The 26,884-nt window shown below is 41.3% G+C and overlaps 1 protein-coding gene and 1 long non-coding RNA gene across 5 annotated transcripts in view; both read right to left on the bottom strand.

Moving 5' to 3' along the window:
* Positions 1-26,884, bottom strand: part of CHCHD3 (coiled-coil-helix-coiled-coil-helix domain containing 3) — a 293,301-nt gene that overhangs the window by 117,893 nt on the left and 148,524 nt on the right. The gene's annotated exons all lie outside the window — the stretch shown is intronic.
* The window catches only part of LOC147373784 (uncharacterized), an 84,058-nt gene that overhangs the window by 13,714 nt on the left and 43,460 nt on the right, over positions 1-26,884 (bottom strand). For 2 of the 3 annotated variants that reach the window (XR_015162076.1, XR_015162077.1), the window contains exon 3: positions 1-26,884. This exon is cut by the window's left edge and continues 13,714 nt beyond it. This is a non-coding gene — a long non-coding RNA (uncharacterized LOC147373784). The other variant, XR_015162075.1, reaches the window with a different exon arrangement.

Genomic DNA, 26,884 nt, shown 5'->3' with positions numbered 1-26,884 from the left:
TGAAGCAGACCCCACTGCAGGTTTGGACCCAAGAAATAAACATGAGCCATGTGATTTTTTATTTGGTTTTGCTTGCTGGGAAGTCAGAATATTATTAGCTACTTGACACGATATCCTGTCTGCTTTACAGTTATGGCTATCATTTTAATTATATATTATCTTTCTGGCTTAACAATCATCCTCCTGTGAGTATGATTTTCACTCATCCATCATTTGATCAGATGCTAGAAAGCTCCTAGCAACAGTTCAGTCTGAGAAGCTAAGTGATCAGACGCCATGGCTCAGAGGAAAGTGACCCCCACCCTCAAAGCCTCTTAAACCAAGCACACGTAAAATGATGATCTTAATGACCAACCATGAAAGACATTTGATGCCGTACTTATCAGCTACCAAAAACACTCAGACAAAAGGAGAAAGAGTCATATACATTCAAAGTAGGAATGTACCTCCCAAGCTCAGTCTAATTCCGGGACAGCTCTACTCTCATTAGATGACAAAGCCAGTTAGTCACAATTTAAGAGTATTGTACAGGTTATCTTAAATTAAAAGCTATATTTGCATGGGTCATTATCTAAGGAGCTTCTAAGATGCAATTCCTTCCCAGGGTTGTTTACTATCTGGAATGAACACTGTAGAAGTGGACAAAGATATTACTGCCAAGTCAAAAACAGCTGCATGAAAATATACTGAAAGTAATAGATATATATGTTAAGCATAAATACCAAGATGTGTAACTTGTTTAGTATGGTAAAGAAATAGTCTGCTGCAAGCTCAGCCTTGGTCCTTTAAAAATTACAATATTAGCAGCTTTTCTATCTTTTAAAGCATTTTGTGATCCCTGCCATTTGTCACCTTGCACAGAATATTCCAGGCTACAGTAAAGAATCCATGCTTTTCTTCTAACCGAACTAAAAAGACAGCCTGTTTGCTTTGAAAAATGGCTACCACCTGCAATTAATCTGAAACTGAAAACAAGCAGTATAATGACATTTAGCAAGTTAATAGCCCCCTCCATGACTTTCCTGAAAGAAGAGCATAAGTGACATTCCATAATCTTCTCAAAAATAAAAATAATTCTCAGAAATAGGTTTTTATTTTACTAATAATAAACTGAAAATGACATATGAGATTATTAAAACCAGACACTGTGCTCCTGCAGCGTGACAAGCCTGGTATAAGCGCTGTAGGAATTCCCTCCCAGGTCCCCCCATCTTTTGCCTTTATTCTTTCAGTCTGGTGTCAGATGAATACAAGCAGTAATGATGATACGATCAAGGAAGAACTGACAACTGGCTGAATGTGTATAAAAAGACTGTTTAGCTGGTCTTTGCAACAAGCCATCTTTTGTCCTGCAGGAGCTTCCCTGCACCTGAGGTAGCCTGAACCTTCAAGAGATGAAATGCAACATAAAATTGTTAATTGATCTATTCTCCAAAGAGTTCCTGGAACACTTTGGAGAATTTTTCCAATCTGTTTGATAGAAAGACCTGGCCGCCAACTTACTAAGTTCTAACTAAGCATACAGCATGACCTAAGCAGACTACACACAATTCACGACCATCCATAAATGATCCTGGGGCATTCTGAATAAACCAAACTCTATGCACGCTAATGTGTTGTTAAATGCTAAAACAATTCACCTATGGGAAGAACAAAATAAACGTAATGTCTCTATTCATTTATTTGACAAGCACTCAATGAAACCTATTTTATGAAGATCCTGCGACAAAGATGGTAGAACACAATGAGTAAGTGAGCCAGCTGCACCTCACTCAGTGACCACCAATCATAGTCCTAAAGCTCCAGTTTACATACAGAGCTATAAACTAGCAGCAATCCATTCCTGTCCATAGATGCTGTGTTTTTCAAGAACTTACAGAGTGGGGTGGAGAGCAGCCCACAGGTTGTATAAACAGCCACAATAAAAGACAACATATGATAAAGACAGTGAATGCTGCAAGGGAAATAAAAGATGTCATCAGCTGGACTGGAACTTGAAAACTGGATGAGTAGCATTTAGATGGGCAGAGACTGAGTCAAAGGCCATAGCAAGAAAGGGGACAATCAAGAGAGGTCCAGAGGAGGGAAGACAGGAGGCCTCCGCAGGTGTATCAGTTGAAGAGGGAATTACAGTAAGAGGGCCAGAAAGTAAGTGGAAACTGGGCTGCAGGAAGACTTAATTGTCTGGCTAAGAGGTCTGGACTTCATCCTGCAGGCCATCAGGGGGCCTCTAAAGGTTGAATGCAATGAACACAGCATTTTAGGAAGATTAATCTTGGTAAATAGGACGGATTAGAAAGAGGGGAGAATGCCAGTGGGGGAACCGTTAAGGGGGCAACTGCAAGGATCCAGGTATGAATAATAGAGGCCTACACGTGCTGAATGGCAGATACGTTTCCACCAGCACTTTCTAAACATGGTCTAAAGTAAATGCACAAATTCTAGTGAGAGGACAGCAAACTACAAAACTGAAAGAGCACATGATGCTCTACCACATGGGGGGACATGCGAGAATTAAGACAATGCATGCTGTTGGTCATGCCCAGAAAATCTGAGAGATAACCAGACACTTTGTAATGTGGAGATATTAATACATTTAAGATGCCACACACTCTATTCTAAAACAAAAGAGGAAAATACAACTGATGAAAGAGGAAAATTGGCATATATCATGAGCTATTAGGGTTTTTTTTTATTGAGGTATAGCTGACATACTCGTTCCAGGTATACAACACAATGTTAATATTTGCATCTATTGTGAAAGAATCACAATAAGTCTAGTTAACATCCTTCACTACACTACAACATTCTTTTTCCTTGTGATGAGAACCTTTAAGACCTACTCTCTTAGCAACTTTCAAATATACAATACTATATTATTAACTGCAATCACCATAGGAGTTATTTTCTTTGACCAACAGTGTCAGTATATGGTTGAAAATCCGGTATTTGAGAGAATTATGCTGTCATCACATGAGAAAATAACCCAGAGGTTTCCTTATGTCCAGTACTAATGCACTTCCATCAAAGTTCAAATATGCTGCAGTCTGACACTAAGTGTAAGTCCTTTACCCTAAACAAAAGACTACTATATAAAACCCCCAACCTTAGAATAATATAAATCTCACATAGACAATTTCAGAATGTGTTAATTTTAATATTTCTGCCAGTATTTCACTGAGATGTTGTTAGCATACCACCTGGAAAATGTGAATCAAGGTAATCCATTCTTAACTCATGCTTTAAAGGCATCCTTTAATATCTTTGGTTTCTAAGGCATGGTTGAAAAGTTAAAATTCTAGACTCTCCTTAAATTAAGAGATTACTCTTTTCAATGGATAGCTAAGATGCCCCAGGAAATGAGTCAGGATCATAAACCTCTGTCCAGGGTGCTGGGCCTAGGGCAGACTTCCTCGTTTAGGACTGTGCAGACAACTTAATAAAATGGAAGACAGATCCAAGGCATAGATGTCTGAAATCAGAAGTTTGGGGACAGCAGCTTCTAATGACAAAGATCAATAAAAACTAATAACTGCGTAACACTTAAGAGTTTATAAACTTCTTTCACATTGATAATGTTTAATTCTCAGAACACCAGGAAATTTTGTAAAGCAATTATCCTTCAATAAAAAAATAAATTAAAAAGAAAAGAAAAAAGAATTACAATTTAAAAGAAAAGCAGCAATGAGCAAAATCAGGTCTAAAACTATAAATTCTATAAAACAGAATTTAAAAAAAATGAAAACCACCCAGGACTAAATTAAATTCTCAAAGCTACTAACCTAGCACAGACAGAAACAGTAAAATAAGCAAACCTTGTCAAAATTACCACCCCCATTTTACAGCAGAGCACTCCAAGGGTCACAGAAGTGAAATGAACTGGCCAAATCACATGGCTGATAAATGGTCAAGATGGCTTTTAACCAACCACTTCTTCATTATTACACAACTACTTCTATCACCTTCTCTATAAAGCCATGCACAGCTCTACCGACCACTCCCTTTTATAAACTCTCATGGGCCCAAGCAGCCGATAGTAAACGATTCACTTGGCAACAGCTATGGAGAAACTCCAATGTATGAGGCACTGTAGAGAGGGCAGCTGCTTAGGGGTGTGTTAGTCAGGTTTCTCCAGATGAACAGAGCCAAGGAGATATATATACATATATGTATGTATCTCAAAGAAGAGATTTATTATTGGAACTGGCTCACACAGTTATGAAAGCTGAGAAGTCCCACAATCTGCTGTCTGCAAACTGGAGGACCGGGAGAGTCAGTGGGGTAGGCCTGAGAACCAGAGGAGCTGCTGGGGTAACTCACAGTCTGAAGCCAAAGGTATGAGAACACAGGCAGGGTGCTGGTTAGGTCCTGGAATCTGGAGGCCCAAGAACCAGGCCCAAGAATGCTCGAGTGCAAAAAAAAATGGACATCCTAGCTCAAGAAGAGAGGGAATTTGCCCTTTTTTCACCTTTTTGTTCCATGCAGGATGCCAGCGGATGGTACAAAGCCTGCCCGTGTTGGGGCAGACCTCTTTCATGGTGTACTGAAACAAATGTGCTCACCCCTTTTGGAAACACCCTCACAGACACACCAGAAGTAACACTGTATCAGCTACCTGGGCAACCTGTAGGCCAGGCAAGCTCACACATAATATTAACCACCACAGGGCAGGAGCAAAAATGAGAAAATGATCAGATACAGGTTTACCTGGTAAAAAAAAAAAAACTTGTATCAAGAAAAAACATAAGCATATAAGTAACTATAAAGATGAAAATAAAATGTGTTGGCTGAACTCCTTGAGGGCAGGGCATGTGTCCTCTGATGGCCATATGGCCAGAGCCTGGCAAGTATGAAACAGAGGTTCGATACAGGTTTGATGGATGGATGGATGGATGGATGGATGGATGGATGGATGGGTGCTAAGGCTTCCCCTGGCTCCTATAATGCCTATATAGTTCAGCATCTTGACAGGCACAGGGAGGTTTAACTAAAGCATACTCGTTATTCCTTGACTTTCTATTCTTAGAAATTACCGGGATTTCAAGGACTGGATTTTTGACAGGGAAAGGTAAAAGGCATAGAAAGGCATGTGCCTTTGACAGAGAAAGGCGTATTTCTGGAATTCCCCATTGTAGTTCTGTCTCCTCATTTAATACTACTCATTTCTCTGGTCATTTTCTCGATATCACTTGTTCCAAGAAATGGGTCTAAGCAGGCAACTTCCTATGTCCACTCCTCTTGATCCAACCTGACCCCCTTTAGCACACTGAACATAACAACTTCAAGCATCCAGAACACTCAACAGGAGAGCAGATGGATGCAAGCGGGTCACCATTCCTGACCGCCACGCCCTCAGCAAGGGCGACTCAGCCACCAACACTCTGGACGCACTGAGTCTGAATGGAGCTACACAGTCCTCCCCACGCAGTTTTCTAGAGGCAGGCACTGCCAATCACTGGAACTGGCTGACGGTTCTTAGACTATGAGATGGCTGTCAGACACACTATGGGTGAAGAAAGAGTGATTCAAGCTGAAGACGAACTTAACAGAAAACTAAGAGAGGTCAAGGAGAATTATGAAGGGGCTGCGATGCAACCACAGACTGGGCCCACAAGGCAGCACAGAGGATTCTGAGCCATAAAGAACCAAGAATAAAAAAGGCATGGAGAAGACAGGCAGACGAGCTGGAGAACATGGGAGCTCTCACAAGCTTTTGGGGACATTCACCCGGGAAGAGCAGCAGGCAACTGCAGCTGAGCAGAAGAGGAGTGGACATCAGGTGAACACGGGGTTGGAACAGGAGAACGCTGGCAAACCTTCAAGCAGGTGGAGCCACACCCCAGGGCGGAAGCATGGCCAGGAAGCCTGCAGAACTGGCGTGAAGACGGCAGACGGGGACAACCTCCACGGCTGTTTCATTCTTTCTCCTCTGGTGTTTCCTTTTGGACTTTTGCCATATTCTCCCCCTCTCTTATCTATCTCTCCACTTACCAGGAACTTCTTGTCTCTCTTGTTCTCTTTGTTCATTTCCGCTTCACTTTTACTCCCTCACTTTTAATCCTTGCCCTTAGCTAAAAATGTATGTGACCTGTTACAGGGGTGTCTTGTTTGTTTTGTTCTAAAGTTCAAAAGGCTCAAGTTGAATATTTCATATTTCTGACTCTAAAAATCCCTAAGCATTAATCTTATACCCATCACCTTACTGGTGGTCAGATTTCTTTTTGTTCCCTCCAGATAATTAGTGACATTTTAGAGAAAAATCTCTATTCCTTTGTTTGTTTGTTTTACTGAAGTATAGTTGAAATACAATGCTGTGTTAAATTTCTGTTGTACAGCAAAGTGAATCCATTGTAGGTATACATATATCCACCCTTCAGATTCTTTTCCCATACAGATCATCACAGGGTACTGAGAAGAGTTTATATATATATAAGTTCCCTGGGTCCTTATTAGTTACTTATTTTATATATGGTAGTGTATATATGTCAATACCAATCTCCCATTTATCTCTTCCCCCTTTCTCTCCTGGTCACCATAAGATTGGTTTCTACTTTAGTAAGTCTACTTGCTATTACACTTAAGTTCAAAATTCCCCATTCCTGATTTAGCAAACACATTCTTAGTTCTCTTAATAGTTGCTCATATTGCTGCCTCACCAAATTTTTTAATTAATTTTCTAATTTTTTTATTCTTTGAGGATAAGGAAAGAAAAGTACTAAGGATACATTATAGCTGGTGCATGTAAAACTTTGGTGCTTTGTGGTAAGATATAAAAAACTAAATTTTCACAGAAAGTAAAATGTTCTCTGGTAAGCCAAAATTAGCACTGTCATTCTGGAATCTCACACTGCAGAATTAACCCATATGGTAACAGTCCAGTGAATTCCTGAGCCTCCCTCTGAAAGATTTCTAAGTCTCTTGTCTGATGACCTATTTTTCTAATTACTCCCCAATGATTTAGTTGAATACTACTTCTTATCCCTGAATATCAGATGCTTCTAACTTTTAAATCCATCATTTCCTTTTTCATTCTTCATTCTAATAAGTTTATTGCTGTCTGGGGTCTACCATTAAAATGTTCTTTCGGAGAATTAGGAATAACAACTAAATCACTCAGTGGGAAAGGATATAAACTGATAAAAGTGAAACTTTGTTGCAAAGCCTCTGTCTGCCTAAATACATTGTTTTCTACCACCATTATTTTCCCTGTAGAATGAAAAGAAGGTGGTAGGAAATTATTTACAATAAAAAAAAAACAGTAAAATCAATATACATAACTGTAGAACTCTGTACTTGGTTAGCTAGTTTATTACTTTAAATCTGGGCAGAATCTTAAAACTGTTCTACAGAATTCCACAGAGAAGATTACCCTACAGAGTTTCCTTCTACCAGAACTAGTTCCTGTCTTTCAACTAAATCCCTCCTGCTGAAATTGAATCCTTTAAAAAAAAAAAATTAATCCCATACTCAGATGCAGCTAGAGAAGAGCCAGTAGTAATCCTCCATATAATACTTCAGCACATACTAGGGAAAGGATAGCCCCTCAACATTCTCCTCCTTTAACTAAATATCTGTATTACATAGGAAAATATCTTTTAATCCAACTTTTCAACTGCAATGTGGATCTTTTGCTTTATGTTATTCAAACTCTACATCCATCTCGTCATTTTTCAGTTGCTCAGTCATGTCCTACTCTTTGTGACCCCATGGACTGCAGCACGCAGGCTTCCCTGTCCCTCACCATCTGCCGGAGCTTGCTCAAACTCATATCCATTGAGTCAGAGATCCCATCCAGCCAACTCATCCTCTATTGTCACCTCCTCCTCCTGCCCTCAATCTTTCCCAGCATCAGGGTCTTTTCTAATGAGTCAGCTCTTCGCATCAGGTGGCCACAGTATTGCAGCTTCAGCTTCGCCTTCCAATGCAGGGGGGACAAGTTCGATCCCTGGTCAAGGAACTAAGATCCCACGTGTCTTGGCCAAAAAACCAAAACAAAAAGCAGAAGCAATACTGTTTAAAAAAATTCATTGAAGACTTTTAAAAAGTGTTTACTTCTTAAGGAAAAAAGTTAACTGGAAGCTCTCTTTTCCTGCTAGCTGGAATTTATCCAAAGAGAATTTGGACTGCTGAAAGTGTGCTGAGTCTGAGCTAGAAATTACAACCCCCCACAACAGGCAAACAAAATACACTTTCCTCTAGAACAGCCAATAGTAGTTCACACTGGAGGTAAGGGAGAGAGAGAGTTGCTCACTCCTGTTTTCCTCCTTCTGGCCCTGGGCTCTGATGGTGGGAGCTCACCTTGGCAGGAATTCAGGGGGCTAACTCAGCAAACAGTATTTTCATCATGAATGTTTCTTTGACTTGGCACCACTCTGAGCCGGAGCTATTCTGTAATACCTTTTTATATACAAAATCCCGTGATGTGGACTAACAGTAAGTCTGAACACTCAAGTGATACTTTCCATACACCTTTCAAAGAAAGATACTTTTAAGTCCTCTCAGTCCATTCATTTACTTTATCCTTTGAAACCTGAGGTGGGGGTTTCCTAATCAAATACTACATTCTCTAGAAAAATGCTATTTTCATGATAAGTATTTCTTGCTCTCTTTCTCCAAAGTGATCCTGTTATGAAGAAATCATCACAACTGCATTGCTAATTTATCTGCTCCTACAAAAGTTTTGTTCTCCAAAGCAGCCTTGAAATTGAAGTGCCTATGAAGTGCCAGGTAGTGTTGGGTGCCAAAGAGAGAGTTCTACTTAGTCTGATGGCTTTCTAATTCAGGCAAAAGTTCTTAGGCATTGAAGTGCAGAGAATACCCAGGATACTTCTTAAAAGTATAAATACCTTGGCTCCACCTACAGAGACAGTCGTTCACATTAGGTTTGGGTGGAGCTCCAGCCATCTGCCTTTTTAAGGGCATCTCCAGTGATTCTGATACAGTGCTCTAAGGCCCGCACTGCGTCTCCAATATTAATATCTCCATGGTGGGTCTGCTGCCTTCCACTGATAGAAATTGTCGTCTTGCAGAATTTGACATTTCCTCACCACTTTGCTTTTCAGTGATGCACACAGTCAAAGGCTTTGGCGTAGTCAATAAAGCAGAAGCGGATGTTTTTCTGGAACTCTCTTGCTTTTTCGATGACCCAACGGATGTTGGCAATTTGATCTCTGGTTCCTCTGCCTTTTCTAAAACCAGCTTGAACATCTGGAAGTTCTTGGTTCACGTACTATTGAAGCCTGGCTTGGAGAATTTTGAGGATTACTTTGCTACCATGTGAGATGAGTGCAATTGTGCGGTACTTTGAGCATTCTTTGGCATTACCTTTCTTGGGACTAGAATGAAAACTGACCTTTTCCAGTCCTGTGGCCACTGCTGAGTTTTCCAAATTTGCTGGCATATTGAAAGCAGCACTTTCACACTACCACCATTTAAGATTTGAAATAGCTCAACTCAAATTCCATCACCTCCACTAGCTTTGTTCATAGTGACGCTTCCTAAGGCCCATTTGACTTCGCATTCCAGGATGTCTGGCTCTAGGTGAGTGATCACACCATCATGATTATCTGGGTCATGAAGATCTTTTTGTACAGTTTTTCTGTGTATTCTTGCCACCTCTTAATATCTTCTGATTCTGTTAGGTCTATACAATTTCTGTCCTTTATTGTGCCCATCTTTGCATGAAATGTTCCCTTGGTATCTGTAATTTTCTTGAAGAGACCTCTAGTCTTTCCCATTCTATCATTTTTCTCTATTTCTTTCCAGTGATCACGAGGAAGGCTTTCTTATCTTTCCTTGCTATTCTCCAGAACTCTGCACTGAAATGGGTATACCTTTCCTCCTCTTTGCCTTGAGCTTCTTTTCTTTTCTCAGCTATTTGTTAGGCGTCCTCAGACAACCATTTTGCCTTTTTGCATTTCTTTTTCTTGGGCGATGGTTTTGATCACCGCCTCCTGTGCAATGTTACAAACCTCTGTGCATAGTTCTTCAGGCACTCTATCAGATCTAATCTCTAGAATCTGTTTGTTACTTCCAGTGGTTAACCATATGGGATTTGATTTAAGTCATACCTGAAAGGCCTAGTGGTTTTCCAAATATGTCTCTTAGTTCACTTAAATTCTATGAATCTTAGTTTCTTCATCTAAAAAACATGGAGTTATTAATATCTTCCCTATTACATTTCTTTTTAAGAATTAAATTAAATCATATACCTATGATTTTTTTAAGAAGTAAAAAAAATATACTCATTCCAAGTAGGTATGTTTGCAACCAGACAAGAAAACCAGAATGCAGAAAAGACGTAAGGACAATATAGTTAAGGTTTAAGTTAAGTTGTGCTTGTATTTCTTGCACTAACTAAAGTTAATTCACCCTGTGGCAACGTCCAGGTTTAATTCTAATAAAGATCAGCTTAGCAATTCATAATAAGTTAAAATCTTACCAACTACATTATTCCAAAAAAAATCCATATTGCATTTAAATATCAAGTTGGCTGCAGGCAGGGAGATGGTATAATGAGAAAGACAAAGACACTGCATCTCACATGTGGCATTTACTAGCCTAGGGATCTCAGGAAAGTTACATTAGATATCTAAGCTTTGGATTCCCAATTGCTAAAATGAAGATCATAATTGGGCCCTCTTCCAACAGGCAATGGTGAGGATAAATACAAGACTATGCAAAGCTCTGGCACATTTGGGAAGCACTCAGATACAATCAGGACCAGCAAACAATATATTTAAAACACAAAGTAAAAACCAAAAGATACATATGCGCTTTATACATTAAGTTGTAATAAAACATTAAATATAAATTATTTGCCAACTGCTTGATACAAGAATGAGCCTTGGGAGTATGGCTCTGGGGAGCTCCCTGCAACCTGCACACTACATTACCTATAACTTCAACTGGTTTCTTTAAAGGTGAGTGAGAATGTAAAGATCCTTATACACTAGTCAGTGAGTGGGATCTTTCTCAATTCTGCTGCCTCCCTCCATCTCTTCCACAGTTCTCCCACCCACACCCACACCTAAGTCAAAAACAAGTTTTTGGTAAGTCACCTGGATGAGTCTTTCCAAATCAGTCATCTTATTTTTCATACAAACAACAACAAATGACATGTAATTAAAACATTAATAACAGTAACAACTAACTTGAATACATTTACAAACAAGCACAACTGATTCCTGGGGAACATCTACTTAACTGGTCAGGTAAGAAATTTCAGAAGGCTGGTAGGCATAGACCAATGAGGCATGGACATCGCAGATCAAATGTTGTGAGGGGCACAAACTGTTTTGTCCACCAAGTGGATTCTGTAAGAAGGCCAAGTAAGAGTTACATGTATCTGAATCATCAGTACCAGTACCACCTTTCAGTTCAGTTGCTCAGTCGTGTCTGACCCTTTGAGACACCACGGACTGCAGCACGCCAGCCTCCCCTATCTATCCATCACCAACTCCCGGAGTTTACTCAAAGTCATGTCCATCGAGTTGGTGATGCCATCCAGCCATCTCATCCTCTGTTGATCCCTTTTCCTCTCTCCTTCAATCTTTCCCAGGATCAGGGTATTTTTCAAGCAGTCAGTTCTTCCTACCAGGTGTCCAAAGTATTATCCTAACTCTAATCCCATCTATTTGGGTGTGTTCTTGCAGGAACTCACATGAATTGTTTACCCTTCTTTGACCAATACCCCAAAACCAGCTGATTTCTAACCACCTCCCAGAAATCTGTAAAACAAACTTTCCAGTCACCCAAACGCAGACACATGTATTCAAGATCAGTCTGTAGCAATTTTAGCTTGCAGGAGGGAGGAACAGGATAAGATTTAGGACAATAAAACACAAGGTCTATAACTGTTTGGCTCACCTGACTCGCATGCCTCCATGAACAACACAAGAGAGCGTTTTGTACACACCAAGCTCCACCTGGCCCATGTGGACACCAGTGATGAGCAGAGATGTCTTGCTTCAACTCTGCCAAACTGTTCCATGAGACTCCAACTGTGAGCTCCAAAGAACTGGCCTTCTCAAACCAGAACTCTCAAAGGCCAATGGCAAAAGCCTGGTGTGGGGAGTTTGACGAGTAATCTGATACTACTATTAAAGTACTGAGGATTTTGACTGGTTTACTTGTTACAAAATCAGAGAAGATCCAAGGTTATCCCTGTGATAAGCTACACTAATTCCTGGGACTCCTGGGATGTTGCCTTAAGTGAGAAAGGGATAGAGCTACAGCGAGTACCCTGGAAGCACCCATAATGATCACCCCTTTATCTATCCCTTTATTTATAATATAGGTAATCCATGGAGCAGTGTTATATATGTGGACACATGAAAAGCAGGAACCATCATTCCAACACTGGGGGCAATCAACTATGGCTCAAGCACCAAATCTTGCACATCACCTGTTTTGGAAATACAGTAAAATTCCCATTTTCCTGGAACACAAACCCATCCATTCCCCTATACACAGTCCACAGCTGCTTTCACGCCACCAGGACGGATTTAAGTAGCTGCAAGAGAAACCGTATGGCCTGTAAAGCCTAAAATATCCACATCTGGCCGTTGACAGAAAAAAAGTCTGCTGACCCCTCTTTCCAACACTCAGGGGAAGAAAATGAACAGCTGTACAAAGAAGCTGCTGATCTGACGTGCAGATCCCCTGAAAAAGCAGAAGAACAGATGATTTCAATGCAGGACCACTAGTTTTCTGAATGACCAAACACACATGGAAAAGCAACACATTCTCTCACCTTACTCTTCCTGTTAAACAGAAGAAATATGAGTCAGAAATAGAGAGGATGTTGTTTCCTATCTTATTCTTTATTTACTGGTATTTGTTTACTTGTTTGCTGTCATGAAAAACAGAAGCAAATGTAGTCATGGAGTTCCCGGATGCTGACAGAAGGCTCTTGGACGGTTCAGAGGCGAGTTCCTTTTGTGCCCAATATGGCCACCCACCAAGTGGTCCAGCCACTCCAAGAGCAAGTGGTTGGCATTTTGATTTGAATAGCAGGCTTGCTATGTCCCAAAAGGAGATGCAATCACTGTTCACTTAATTGTTTCAAGCACCACTATTTTTTTAAATGTTCTTGGCTTTAAAAAGTTCTTCATTGATTACCTTTATAAAAATCTGGCCCAGTAAGTAGTTTATAATGAAAACAGCTTTTTCAAACCATACTTCCCATTACAGTTTAGCTTATTTGTGGAATGCTTGTAGGAAAGATAATTCTAAACACATTTGTCTTATGCTTTCTTACCCACATTTACTGGCTGGGGAAGAAGTACAGTAACAGGCATTGCTTGAGCTAAAATAGCAATAACATCCTCCTCAGGGCTCCCAAGGATGCAAGTTGTTTCCCAAGTTGTTTCCCAGCTATGACTAGTCAGTTCTCATGACAAATCGCCGTGGAGAAGCAAAAACCATGGAACACCATTAAATGTGGAACAAGGACGGGGGGAAACAGTCATATATACAAACTGAGCAATATTTTAGCTTTAATGTTATTACATTTGAGTAAATTATGACTCCAATTTTTAAAAGATTTGAGGCTCCATATATACACAAGCAAAAAGCTACTTTACTCATAATGATACTTTAATTTTATAAAATTCTTCTCTACCAAAGAATTCAAGCCAATTATGTATTCCTGAAATATACTAACCCCACTATTTTCCTCCAGGCTCTGAAATTTCATTTATGAAATGTAATAAAAACAAATAAATTCCAAGTATGAGGGCAAGTTTCAGTATTCACCCTTTGAAACAGTCCTTTGCCAAAGTAATAAGATTAATAATCTAACACATCTCTGCATATTAGACTCATCCGAAAAGTAAGCTGTAAATAAACCCAATGCTTGCTTGAAGGAGGTGTCAAGAATATTAATTTATAGGTAAATAAACAAATTAATAAGAGCTGGAAACTTTTACAAACAGAACAGAAAAATAAGATACACGGATATAAACACAAAGCACAAAAAAGGCTTATCTAAGTTACCTTCCAAAGACGACATTCTAAAGGCAACTGTTTGGAATTCTGAACGTATTTTTCCTTTCAAAAATGGTCCTTAGGCAGTGGCAAGACCTAAATGGGGCTTCTTATCACCAATTCTCAGACGCTGATGACTCTGGGTTAGTAAGAGGACTCATTTCCCCACAGACCACGGAACTTTTAGACAAGGAATTTTACAGTTTCCAAGGCCTTGAGAAATCCCTCCTTTCAAAGCCACATTTCTGTTCAGACGTGGAAACAAAGGTTCAGCAGGAGTGAACAATGGTCCAAGGATGCCCAGTCAGAAGAAACCTGTAAACGGGAAGGGCAAAGGAATGCCACCTCCTTCCTGAATTTTCCCCTTGATGTGTATGGACTGGGTCAGCTTCCGTAAGCTGACAGAGAATGTACAGAGTAAAAGGGAAACCTGTTGTCAACTTGGTAGACAGAAGGTTGGAGAGCAGAAGAGGAGGAAGCTGCTTAGGGTGAGAACGGGTGGGCACGTGAGGCTGATGAAGACAGCGTCACGAACACAGAGATCAGGCTGGCGAAGCACAAGCGCTGTATCCTCAGGAAGGCAGTTCAGTTCAGTTCAGTCCAGTCGCTCAGTCGTGTCTGACTCTTTGCGACCCCATGAACTGCAGCACACCAGGCCTCCCTGTCCATCACCAACTCCCGGAGTTCACTCAAACTCACGTCCATCAAGTTGGTGATGCCATCCAGCCATCTCATCCTCTGTCGTCCCCTTTTCCTCCTGCCCCCAATCCCTACCAGCATCAGTCTTTTCCAATGAGTCAACTCTTAGCATGAGGTGGCCAAAGTACTGGAGTTTCAGCTTCAGCATCATTCCTTCCAAAGAATACCCAGGGCTGATCTCCTTTAGAATGGACTTGTTGGATCTCCTTGCAGTCCAAGGGACTCTCAAGAGTCTTCTCCAACACCACAGTTCAAAAGCATCAATTCTTCAGTGCTCAGCTTTCTTCACAGTCCAACTCTCACATCCATACATGACTACTGGAAAAACCATAGCCTTGACTAGATGGACCTTTGTTGGCAAAGTAATGTTTCTGCTTTTCCATATGCTATCTAGGTTGGTCATAACTTTCCGTTCAAAGAGTAAGTGTCTTTTAATTTCATGGCTGCAGTCACCATCTGTAGTGATTTTGGAGCCCCAAAAAATAAAGTCTGACACTGTTTCCACTGTTTCCCCATCTATTTCCCATGAAGTGATGGGACCAAATGCCATGATCTTAGTTTTCTGAATGCTGAGCTTTAAGCCAACTTTTTCACTCTCCTCTTTCACTTTCATCAAGAGGCTTTTTAGTTCCTCTTCACTTTCTGCCATAAGGGTGGTGTCATCTGCATATCTGAGGTTATTGATTTTTCTCCCGGCAATCTTGATTCCAGCTTGTGCTTCTTCCAGCCCAGCATTTCTCGTGATGTACTCTGCATGTAAGTTAAATAAGCAGGGTGACAATATACAGCCTTGACGTACTCCTTTTCCTATTTGGAACCAGTCTGTTGTTCCATGTCCAGTTCTAACTGTTGCCTCCTGACCTGCATATAGGTTTCTCAAAAGGCAGGTCAGGTGGTCTGGTATTCCCATCTCTTTCAGAATTTTCCACAGTTTATTGTGATCCACACAGTCAAAGGCTTTGGCATAGTCAATAAAGCAGAAATACATGTTTTTCTGGAACTCTTGCTTTTTCGATGATCCAGCGGATGTTGGCAATTTGATCTCTGGTTCCTCTGCCTTTTCTAAATCCAGCTTGAACATCTGGAAGTTCACGGTTCACATATTGCTGAAGCCTCATCTAGAGCCAGACATCCTGGAATGTGAAGTCAAGTGGGCCTTAGAAAGTACCACTACGAACAAAGCTAGTGGAGGTGATGGAATTCCAGTTGAGCTATTTCAAATCCTGAAAGATGATGCTGTCAAAGTGCTGCACTCAATATGCCAGCAAATTTGGAAAACTCAGCAGTGGCCACAGGACTGGAAAAGGTCAGTTTTCATTCCAATCCCAAAGAAAAGCAATGCCAAAGAATGCTCAAACTACCACACAATTGCACTCATCTCACACACTAGTAAAGTAATGCTCAAAATTCACCAAGCCCAGCTTCAGGAAGGCAGAGGGGCTGGCAAACCTCTCCTGACTTCAATACCGGTTCACAGACATGATGTGTGACCTCTCCCAAGCAAAACTACTAGTATTACCACCAAGCACCTCTGCTCAACAATATTCAGTTCATCTCCTCCAAAGCGCAAATACCAAAGAGAAGGCCACAGAGTTTTAGAGAACTACCCGCATCCCTCACACAGACAGTAGTCTGTGGTCTGTGCCAGGCCTCGCATAGCCCACATTATGCTCACTGTTAAAAAAAAAACATTGTGACCCTGTAACCTGCTTCTCTCCCTCCAGACACCAAAAAAAGAAAAAGACAATATCCCCAAACTTACCAGCAGGTAACCATATACTGGAACTTTCTTAGAATGTCTGTCACAATTTTGAAATATGTAAGTCGTTATTTTTCCCTTAAGCATGAAATTATTCTCCTTGAGACCTGGTTCTGATTATTTGAGTCCAAGTGGTTTGATCAATTTTTACAGAACTGTATTCATTTTCGGGGTTTTAGCCAAAACTGAGACACCCAACATTAATTCAGGGCTACTTACAAATAGCTCCCCTTTACTGTAGGTACGGAGAAATCTATCTCCAAAGCACCTACTTCTTGCTTTTCTATATCATATGTTGGCCAGTGAGGAAATACCATTCCAAATGGTCTTGCCTCATCAAACCTACACCATCCATGGTTGTGCTGAGTGTTCCTGAATAAACATACTAAGGTACACCTTAAATAGATTTACCAATAAACCTCCATGTGAAGGGGCTTACTTGTGGCTCAACTGGTAAAGAATCCACTTGCAATGCAGAAGACCTGGGTTTGATCCCTGGGTTGGGAAGATCCCCTGGAGAAAGCAAAGGCTACCCACTCCAGTATTCTGGCCTACAGAATTCCATGGACTGTATAGTCCATGGGGTTGCAAAGAGTCGGTCGGACACGACTGAGAAACTTTCACACTTCATTCCATGTGAAAGGGCTTCCCAGGTGGCTCAGTGGTAAAGAATTTGCCTGCCAATGCAAGAGAATCAGGAGACGCAAGTTCAATCCCTGGGTTGGGGAGATCCCCTGGAGAAGCAAATGGCAACCTGTTCCAGTATTCTTGCTGGGAAAATCCTATGGACAGAGGAGCCTGGGGGGCTATAGGTTATGGGTTGTGAAGCATTGGACATGATTGAGCATGCTTCATGTGAAAAGTGATTCATTCCCTAATAAGGCAGAATCTCAAAATGGTTCAGAAGGAAAACCAAAATGAACAGAGCCACTGAGAACATGAATTCCAGATAATCAGAGCAACATCTTGCTCAAATGAGAACAAAGCGTATACCTTTCCACATATGTCATAACACACATTGTCACGACAATGTCATAACATCAAAAATTCAAATGTATCAATAGAATCTGCTAATACATTTGGTTTTTTGTTTAATTATCAAAAAAATCACATTAATAATCCTTTTTCAGTTCAGTTGACATTTTAGCAGGTTTTAAATGTCTATGTTTATATCTTTCCACACAGTTGAACAGAATTTATAGGCAGATTTCTGTGCGACTGGACACTCCAAACCCCCTTTTTCCATATGGTCAGAATTGACATGATTAGAAAACATAGATAGAAATAAATATAAAATAGTCATAGAGAAGAAAAAAACTTTTTTTTGTTATTCCATTTATGCAATGGCCAGATTTCTGAAAGCACAACAAGCTAGAATATAGTATTGACTTTCAATATGATTTTTTTTTTTAATTCTTAGCAACAGGGATCTCAGGTTCTGTTAAATTGACTCTAGACGAGGGTTTTATGTTCCTTCAGATCCTCATCCATAAAACTACATGGAAAGTAAGATAAAAATTAGAACCCAAGTTCTACATTCAAGTAAAGTCTTTTTCAACAGGCTTTGTCAATGGGAGATAGACTAAAAGATAGAACCCACTCAGCAACCAAACATAGTTTTGGCCTTTAGCTTCTGAAATTTTATTTAAATCCTTTTGCCACCCAAAGATGAAAAGTGGATACAGGCGAAGGTCAATTTGATCTAGGGAAGGAGCAGTATTAAATAAGCACAGAATACATAGATGCACCATTTCAGTATTTATTAGTTCCATGCAATAATGAGTGGGTACTGGATTTCTGAAAGTAGTGCAATCCTTAGCAGATAACACTAATAAACTATGCAATTCATCAGAACCATAAAATAACATTTGACTTATAAATCTTAGAGTAAATATTTGATATAACTGCAAGAAGAATGGGACTTGGACCACAAAGGATGAGATCAGGTCACAGTGATGACACTGGGAGAAAGAGGCCTGGTTTCAGTGAAGTAAGGAATACATCATATGGAAGGTTTGAAGACTAAGAAGGATCAGATGGTAAGCCTACTGAGTGGTAAGGTTTTGGTTTAACATTATCCAATAATGTGCACGTGCATGCTCAGTCGTGTCCGATTCTTTGCGACCCCACAGAGAGTAGCTCGCCAGACTCTTCTGTCCATGGCATCTCTGAGGCAAGAATACTGGAGTGGGTTGCCATTTTCTACCCCAGGGGATCTTCCCAACCCAGGGAATGAACCCATGTCTCTTGTGTCTCTTGCACTGGCACTCGGATTCTTTCAACACTGCACCAACAAAAAGGTTGTTTTAAAAGGCTCTTTTAAAACAAAAAGCCAAGCAATAGAACACTGAAAATTTGTATGACACCAGCGTTCAAACTATGGAATGAATATTTTTAAATGAGGATCTTTAAAGGACTCTCAACTTAGTTTAAATAGAAACAAGTACTATTTCAACACAAATGCATTCCTTTGAGATTTGTATCTTTGGGATATGCAAAGCATATGAAGTACCAAATTTCCAGCTCCCTCATTGCCTTAACACACACACACACACACACACACACACAGAGCATGCAGTAACAGCCACCCGTCTGAGTGCCACATGCCTGAGAGATCTAAAGCTGCTACAAATTAAACTAGATCTTATTTCTTTAAGGTCCAAAACTGAAAAGAACTGCTGAACACTAGTGGTGAACCTATATCCCTTTGATCTCCATTGTAACAAAAAGCAAGATGACATGCTCAAATGAAAAATCATTTATAATGGATGAAAGAGGGCTATTCTTTCTTTGTATTTATCTGTTTGAAAGGGGAAAAGAGTGGGGGAATTTACAGGAGAAAAATCCTCAAAACAAAAAACAATCCTTATGATATAATAACATCAATAATGGAGTGCGGCGGGAAGCAGCAGAGTAGGAAAAATGAAGGTGGGGAAAACCATTTCAGTCTCCATCAGAAAGGAAAGAGATTCTAATCTTCTAAAAAAAGAAAATGGGTAAGACACAATTTCTCATTTAAGTGGTACTAATTTTAAAAGAACCTGATTAGACTCCAAAGTTGCAAGTACCAACCTCATGAATTAACCCCGCATTACTGTGACTCTGGAATTCATTTCAAAATGATTACTGCTTTCCAGCTACAAGTTAATACTTTATAAGATATAAATATTGGGAGTAATAAATTTGTCTAGTTATTGTCGTTAAACATTAAAGTTGAACTTAATTAAATGCATCATTCACAGGGGACATGGTTCCCCTGGCTACACCCTCAGGATAGTGATGTGAAGGTTTTATTGAGTTTGTGTTATTTATAGAAATTTCTGAAAAGATCTGTTGCTGATATTTTTCACCTATGGCAGAGCCTACCAGCACCCAGCCATACTAACAAGTTACTTTAACAGCAATACTCTTTTTTTTGTCCTTAAAAAAAAAAAAAAAAAAAAGGAAAACTCAACTAAGACCAAAGGTTTGGTTAGTTATCTCGACTTACTTTTAAAAAATAAAAACACAGCATACACAGAAGTAGAATAAAAGAACTTTGGACCTGGAACTATTTCTAGTTGAACCTCGCCCTATAACCCTGAATAAGTCATTTAGTTATTTAAAATGTGAGCAGACTCAGACTTGTGAAATGTTCTGCGAAGGTGTATGTCCCACGTAGGGTACAAGGTGCTGCAGAAACAGATGCACCTGTCTTCTAAGACTTCTCTGTCCACTGGGGAAGCAGAGCAGGCACAGAGAGGAAGGAAAACAAAACTCCACATGGATGGAAAATGCTGACGAAAGTGCTTCCAAAAGATGGGGCTCAAGAAAGAGGTGGCAAAGATGTAGGCGGATATTCTAAGGCTAAGGCATGAAGGCATGGAGGGATGGCAGCATGGAAGAGCAACATGCCCGAGGTTCTGGGCAGCAGGGTCTATTCACTTAGAAATATGGCAGCAGTCAGAGATAAGGCAGCAGAAGCAAGCACAGACAGAGGACGGAGACAGCCCTCGGTACCAGACTGAAGCTCCTGCTCGACCTAGAGACTGTGGCAGGCCCCTGCTGAACTTCCTGCGTGGCAGTGACACAGCAGAGTGTCCTTGCAGATCAGCCACCCCAATGTGGCAATGTGGAACCCAGAGGCATGCAGGGGTACACCTAAAGAAACACAGGCTAAATGTCAGGAAGGCTGGGAAGGTCTGTGGCAGCAGGTTTGAATGTAACAAGGAAATGGAATCAGCAGGGTTTGGAAAAGGGGAGGGGGAAGGCAAGGAGTACAGCTGGATTTATGATGGGGATGGCCATCTCGCCCACTGAGAAAGAGAACATCAGGTCCTCAGGAAGTTGGCAAGTGGAAAGAAAAGACTGGTTAAATGTTACATGCTGAAAACTACAGCCCTGACTAGATGCAAGGGTTGCTGGTTTACAGCTGATGGCTAGAGTCACGGGGGTGGATGAGACTGTGGATAGCAGAGAGGTTTAAAGGGAAGTACGCCAATTGCAAAGGACGCTGTGACAAGCAAATGAGATGTACGTGAATGTATTGTCATCTGCATCTTTGATACTTGAGTGTTTTTGTTTTAATACCACATCAGTGTCCACCCTGTTTATCAAGAATCTCTACTGTCTATACAAGCAACTATATTACATGGATATGGGTGCAATGATCAGAACCCAAAATATGACAGAACTTTAGGCAGTACTGGTTATTGAAACATGTCTTCACAAGATTACACATAAATCCATAACCCTGGATGAGAACCACTAAAATAAGAGCCTACTAGAATCAAGCCTATGAAACAGACGTTAGCTCATTCCCTAAAAGGCAGTATCAACAAGCAGTTTCACGGAAAACCATAGTTTTCTGCAAACTACTGATGCTGCTGGTCCCTTCCTCAGCTGCCTTTATTAGCCACAATGAAGTTAAATGGGAGACCTTGTGTGCACAGGAACCAAGTTTCTGGAACCTCTGTATTCATTTCTAACTTCTCACCTGCCAGCTCCACTCCTAATCTAGACAGGTAGGAATGAAACAATCTACACAAGTCTGTAGAAGACGGGAGAGGCTGGTGATTCATAACAAATTCGAAACAAACTTCTGACCCTCCAAGTTTGTAAGGATGAACCTTGCCCAGACCATTTAGCATAGGTTAACGGCTGTTGCCAAGTTACAAGGAAGCAACTGGTTTAAAACAGCTTGAATTTCTAAAACAAGCGTTATTTTTCAAAAAATGAAAGACACTTAAAATAGAGCTATCACTTACATATCTATTAAACTGTTTAAAATTGACAGTCTTTAATTTAAGGCTATTCTTGGAACTGGATGTCCACGTCTACTGTCAGAAAGTCAGAACAGATTTCAGAAGCACTGGAAGAACTCAACCTTAAATAAGACTCGAAAGTACGCTTCAGTGAGAAAGACTAATCTGCTGGAAAACAAAACCTGTCAGGTATCTTTAAGACTTCATTCTAATTTATTTACAAGGTCTCATCTTTCCCAAGGAGTATCTTAACCTACCCCACATCCTGTAGGATCCTCTAACACATTCACTTATTCATATAACAAATACATTGATACAGTTAAAAGAGGAGCCCAAAGGCAACCTCGGTCTTCTTTGCTCTTAGCATAGAAACCAGTTACATCCCAGAACCCACCCTCCCCCCATCAAGGTCCCAGTGGAAGACTAGGCTAAGGTCCTCAGTTGGTGGCCTGTTAAGGAGGAGGGCAGGTCAGGCAAGAAGGAAGATCTGCCACATGAAGGAAACGAAATCAAGAATAAAGGGTAAGAACTGACAGAAGTCCAGCAGAGCTGAGCGAAAGCCGAAGCTGGGACAGACACGCCAGGCAGGGGGCAGTCAGGGCAGGTGAGAGGTGTCAACATCTGAGGAGCAGAGGAGGCACCTGCCTGGTAAGTCCATTATCTGACCTTAGTCACCCTGGGGTACCCCGTCCCCCCCCTAAAGAACAGGCTAACTCCGCATTTACACAGAAGAACGTCGAGTGTCAGGAAATCCTACAACTGAGAAAATGGAGGCCGTTAGAAAACCTCCCTTCCTCCCACTTAAAGCTCCACAGTCATCCCTCCTTTGCTCCTTCTCTCACCCTGAACAGAAAGGGTCCCCTCCTTCCGCATCTTCCAAAGACCCTCAATTCTACCCTTGAAAGCAGAACTCCCAAAATTCTGAGATTTTGCTCCACCCAATTATTACCATCTTTTTTTTTTTGCATTTTTAATCCTTATCTTGCCATCAAATTCATCCCCTCAACTCACATACACATTAATGTCTTTAAAGAAAAAATCCTAAAAATTCTGCTGACTCTTCGAGGTACATACTCTTTATCACCTTTCTTTCAAAGAATAAAATCTTGAAAGAATAGTAACTGCCTCAGCTATCCCCTTTCTTCCTTCTTCTTTAACCACCTGAAATCTGGGTTCTGATTTCTACATGCTTTTTGATTATGTGTACAAATATCATAATATGATATTATTATGGATCAATAATCATCAATTCACTGGCCTCCCACTGGGGTTCCTCCACCAGCCCTTTCTGGAAATGCGTCTCTGACCGACTGCTTCGCCTCCCCAGTCTCTCCTAGTGGCGCCTGCTGCTCGTTCTCGCCTTGCCCTGCTACCAGCTCCTATGGAGTCTCCAGTGCAACTCCACCTGTCCTCCACCTGCCTAGAGTGAGTGAGTGAACGTCACGCAGTCGTGTCCAACTCTTTGCGACCCCATGGGCTATATAGTCCATGGAACTCTCCAGGCCAGAATACTGGAGTGGGTAGCCTTTCCCTTCTCCAGGGGCTCTTCCCAACCAAGGGATTGAACCCAGGTTTCCCACATTGCAGGTGGATTCTTTAGCAACTGAGCCACAAGGAAAGCCCAAGAATACTAGAGTGGGTAGCCTATTCCTTCTCCGGTGGATCTTCCCGACCCAGGAATCAAACCAGGGTCTCCTGCATTGCAAGCGGATTCTTTACCAACTGAGCTATCAGGGAAGCCCACCTGCCTCTTAGGTGAGGGTTTCCAAAATCATTTCTGCCCTCTTTTCTCTTCCCTCCATTCTATTCCTTGGAGATCTCACCTCTTCCCAGATCTTCACCTCTTGGAGAAGGATTCCTGAACTCTCTCCACCCTTGTTTGCCTGCCCCAGTTCCAGACCTATGTTTCCAATTTCCTGAATTAATAGATCCATGTGGATACCTTGGAGGTCCTTCAAATCTAGCAACCTGAAACACCACTTGTTAGCAACCCAGTCAAAAGTCGTCACTGAGCTTCAAATGGCAGCGACCTTTCACGCCCTGGCCCAGGTCAGAGCCAGCGAGACAGCAGGGGACAGAACACAAGACCAGACTCAGGAGAGCTTTCTTCTTGCCCCATCGGTAGAGGGCTGAGAGGGTGTCTTGCTCAGCTTCCCACAGGAAGGAAGTCAGAGAAGCTCTAGTTCAAACTGTCACTAGCATGGCAGACTGTTTCCTCCGTGATGGAGGTAATGACCACAGAACCTTGGGTCTGCTTCTGTGAAGAACTAATAAAACAAGAAGAAGCCTCACCCAGTTACTTGGGCCCTTAACTCGTGTATACTCTTTGAATTGCTGATTTGCTGGTTCCTTTAATTGTAAGTTTATTACACTGGAATGTGATTCTTGCCAGTGTTCAAGTGCAAGTGAAAGTGAAGTCGCTCAGTCGTGTCCAACTCTTCGCGACCCCATGGACTGTAGCCCGCCAGGCTCCTCCATCCATGGGATTTTCCAGGCAAGAGTACTGGAGTGGGGTGCCATTGCCTTCTCCAAGTCTTCAAAGCTGGACTAAAAAAGCTTTATGGTGGGGCCCAGTTCATCTCTCCTTTCAAACCCCCTTATTTCTAATCTGTCTCTGACCTCAGGAACATCTACCAAATACAATCTCTCTCTGAATGCCAATGAACAGTCCCCTACTTCAAACAGCTTCCCCTTCCTGGGAAGGCTGCACCACATTCCTAACAGATGTCACCCTTCTCTCCTACCTATAATCTGTCCCCAGCACAGTCATGAGAGTGGCAGTTCGGCTATTCTCTGCATTCCATGTCTGCCAACCATTATTAGTGCATTTTTACGCAGCACCCCCATTTTCACTACATCCCTTTATTCAACATCCCAAAACAGAACCTATGTCTTTCTCCCATCTCTGTACTTTTTTGTTCCAGCTGCTCTCTTACTCTATGTGCCAAACACCCTCCAAATCCCTATGCCCCTCCCTTGTTAAAGGTCCAGTTTGGATACTCACACTTCTAAGAAACCATGGCAACTTCCCCTCCTCATCACCTCTATGGCCAACCCCACTTTCAGAGCTTGAATTACTCCTTCAGCACTTTAGCACTCTGTGTTGCTATCTGTGAATGCTGCCAATCTCCCAAACTAGCATTTAAGACCTAGAGAGCTGGAATCATCTTTGTAACCTTCAAAGCATTAAAATTCTGCATGTAGAGGGCAGCACGTTATAGTGGGAAAACAACAGATCTGGAGTCAAGAGGGTTGGTTCATGTCATGAATCAGTCACATGTGGTAGGAGTGATTTCCATTAAGTTACTGAACTTTTTGATTCTCAGTCCCCTCAACCATCAAATGTAAAATAGTACTTCTTAACTTCAGGATGTTCAAAGGACCAAGTGAAACGATGCATATGACAGTTCTTTGGAAAACCAGTATAATGCAAACAAATGAAAGATGGTATTATTACAACATTTTACACAATGTGTGCCCATAAAGAATGACTCAAATCCTCTTTCTACAAAAGAAATGCTGCTAGAAATTATTTCATACTGGCTACAGGAATTAGATGAGACAAAAACATCAGAGAGGTTTGCTCTCTGGTAATATGTGATCTCTTTAAGTTGACTACTTTGTTTTATTACACTGGAATATAATATGCTAATCAAAGTATTAAAACTAGATTTTAAAATGCAGCATGTTGTATGTAGCCTTCTGTAACTGTGGCATTAATTTGGGTAAACGACCATATTATACTCAAATGCCTAAATGCCCCCTCATATCTTCAACATAAATGTCAATTAAATGAAATAGCTTTTGAAAAAGAATTTGTACCTTCTTGCTCTTATAATTCACTTTTAACAGAACAATACCTTCTCACTGACCCACGTAACCGAGCTTGTAAATTTTAAGTTCCATAAGAGTGTCTTCAATGCCACCCTGATCGCCACTCTAAGCACTCACATTTAACATCATGTCTGCAATACTTCTAAAAAGAAGAAACCCTGTGTGCTGCAGGTGGTGGGAAATACAATGCAGCTTTACAACATATCATAAAAGCAAGAAAACAGTCTGCTGTCAGTCAGAAAGAAAACAAAATTTTGAGTTGCAAAGCCAAGGGACCTTCAGTTAACACTGAAAGTTCTCCTTAATTACAGACCCACTGTGAACACTGTCAGATATACTTAACATTTTAATTTTTAGTTTCGAACATAATAAACTTTTTGGTCAGACGGAAGCTTGACAGTCACAGCAGCCAAGCTATCAGTCAATCCAGCGTGGCTTGGCTTCACCAGCTGCCCCTGACACCAATTAGGAAATGGAAAGAGTGGGCTGCCACCACCAGGCTCCGGTTTTGCCAATTAGAGCACAGGTTTGGTGAGAGAGACCAATGAACACTGGAACCCAGGGGCAGGAAAGAGAGGTGAAAAGCTCCTCATGTAATGTGACATGAAAAAGAAAGATTGCAGGAGGGACGGGGCAAAGAAGCAAGACAGTCTGCAATCAAACGGTACATTTTATTGTTCACTTGTCAAAGACCCGCAGACACTGAGCAGCAGAGGCACTGCCCTGGGTCTCTATCCCGAAGGAGCTGCCGATTGGCCAACGCACCTTGGGAGCCAATCACGGTCACGCACGACCACCGAACCTGCCAACCCCAGCTGTTCCCTTTAAGGCAGGATTCTCAGGTTAAGCCAGCTCACACAGAGTCTGAACGTCAAAGGCAGGTCACTGACAGATGTGCATCAAAGTGCTGGGAGGACAATATTTCAAATCAAGAATTAACACGCAAACCTTTTCAGCTAAAATTTCTCTTTCTGCCATCCTACAAAATTTTAGGGACCTCCTTTCAATTTTTCCACTCAGGTTTCTCCCAAACCATAGCTTATTGCCCCAGGTTATCAAACTTTGCAAAATCTAAGGATCTGGAGATCTTTCCCTTTGAGTCATCCCTTTATCTAATCATTGTCTCCTACCTCAGAACACCTTCTCTAATTCCATTTCATCTTCTGACTTTGAGGGACTCTTGGCTGATTCCTGCTGCTCTGTGTCATCTGGAAAAACTAGAGCAAAAGCAAGATAGACACGGAAATCTCCCAGAGTGTGGAAGGGTTTGGGATTATAGGTGTCCCTTTCAGAACAGGTCTTGATCAGTTTCACAAACGTAGATTAGCAGGTCTCGGATGACAAGACAGGCCAAAATGTC

The sequence above is a fragment of the Bos grunniens genome, chromosome 4 (assembly GCF_055505025.1).
Source record: "Bos grunniens cultivar Pamir isolate PY7600 chromosome 4, Bosgru_T2T1.0, whole genome shotgun sequence".
Lineage (NCBI taxonomy): Eukaryota > Metazoa > Chordata > Mammalia > Artiodactyla > Bovidae > Bos > Bos grunniens.
This window is presented reverse-complemented; position numbering and strand designations above follow the sequence as displayed.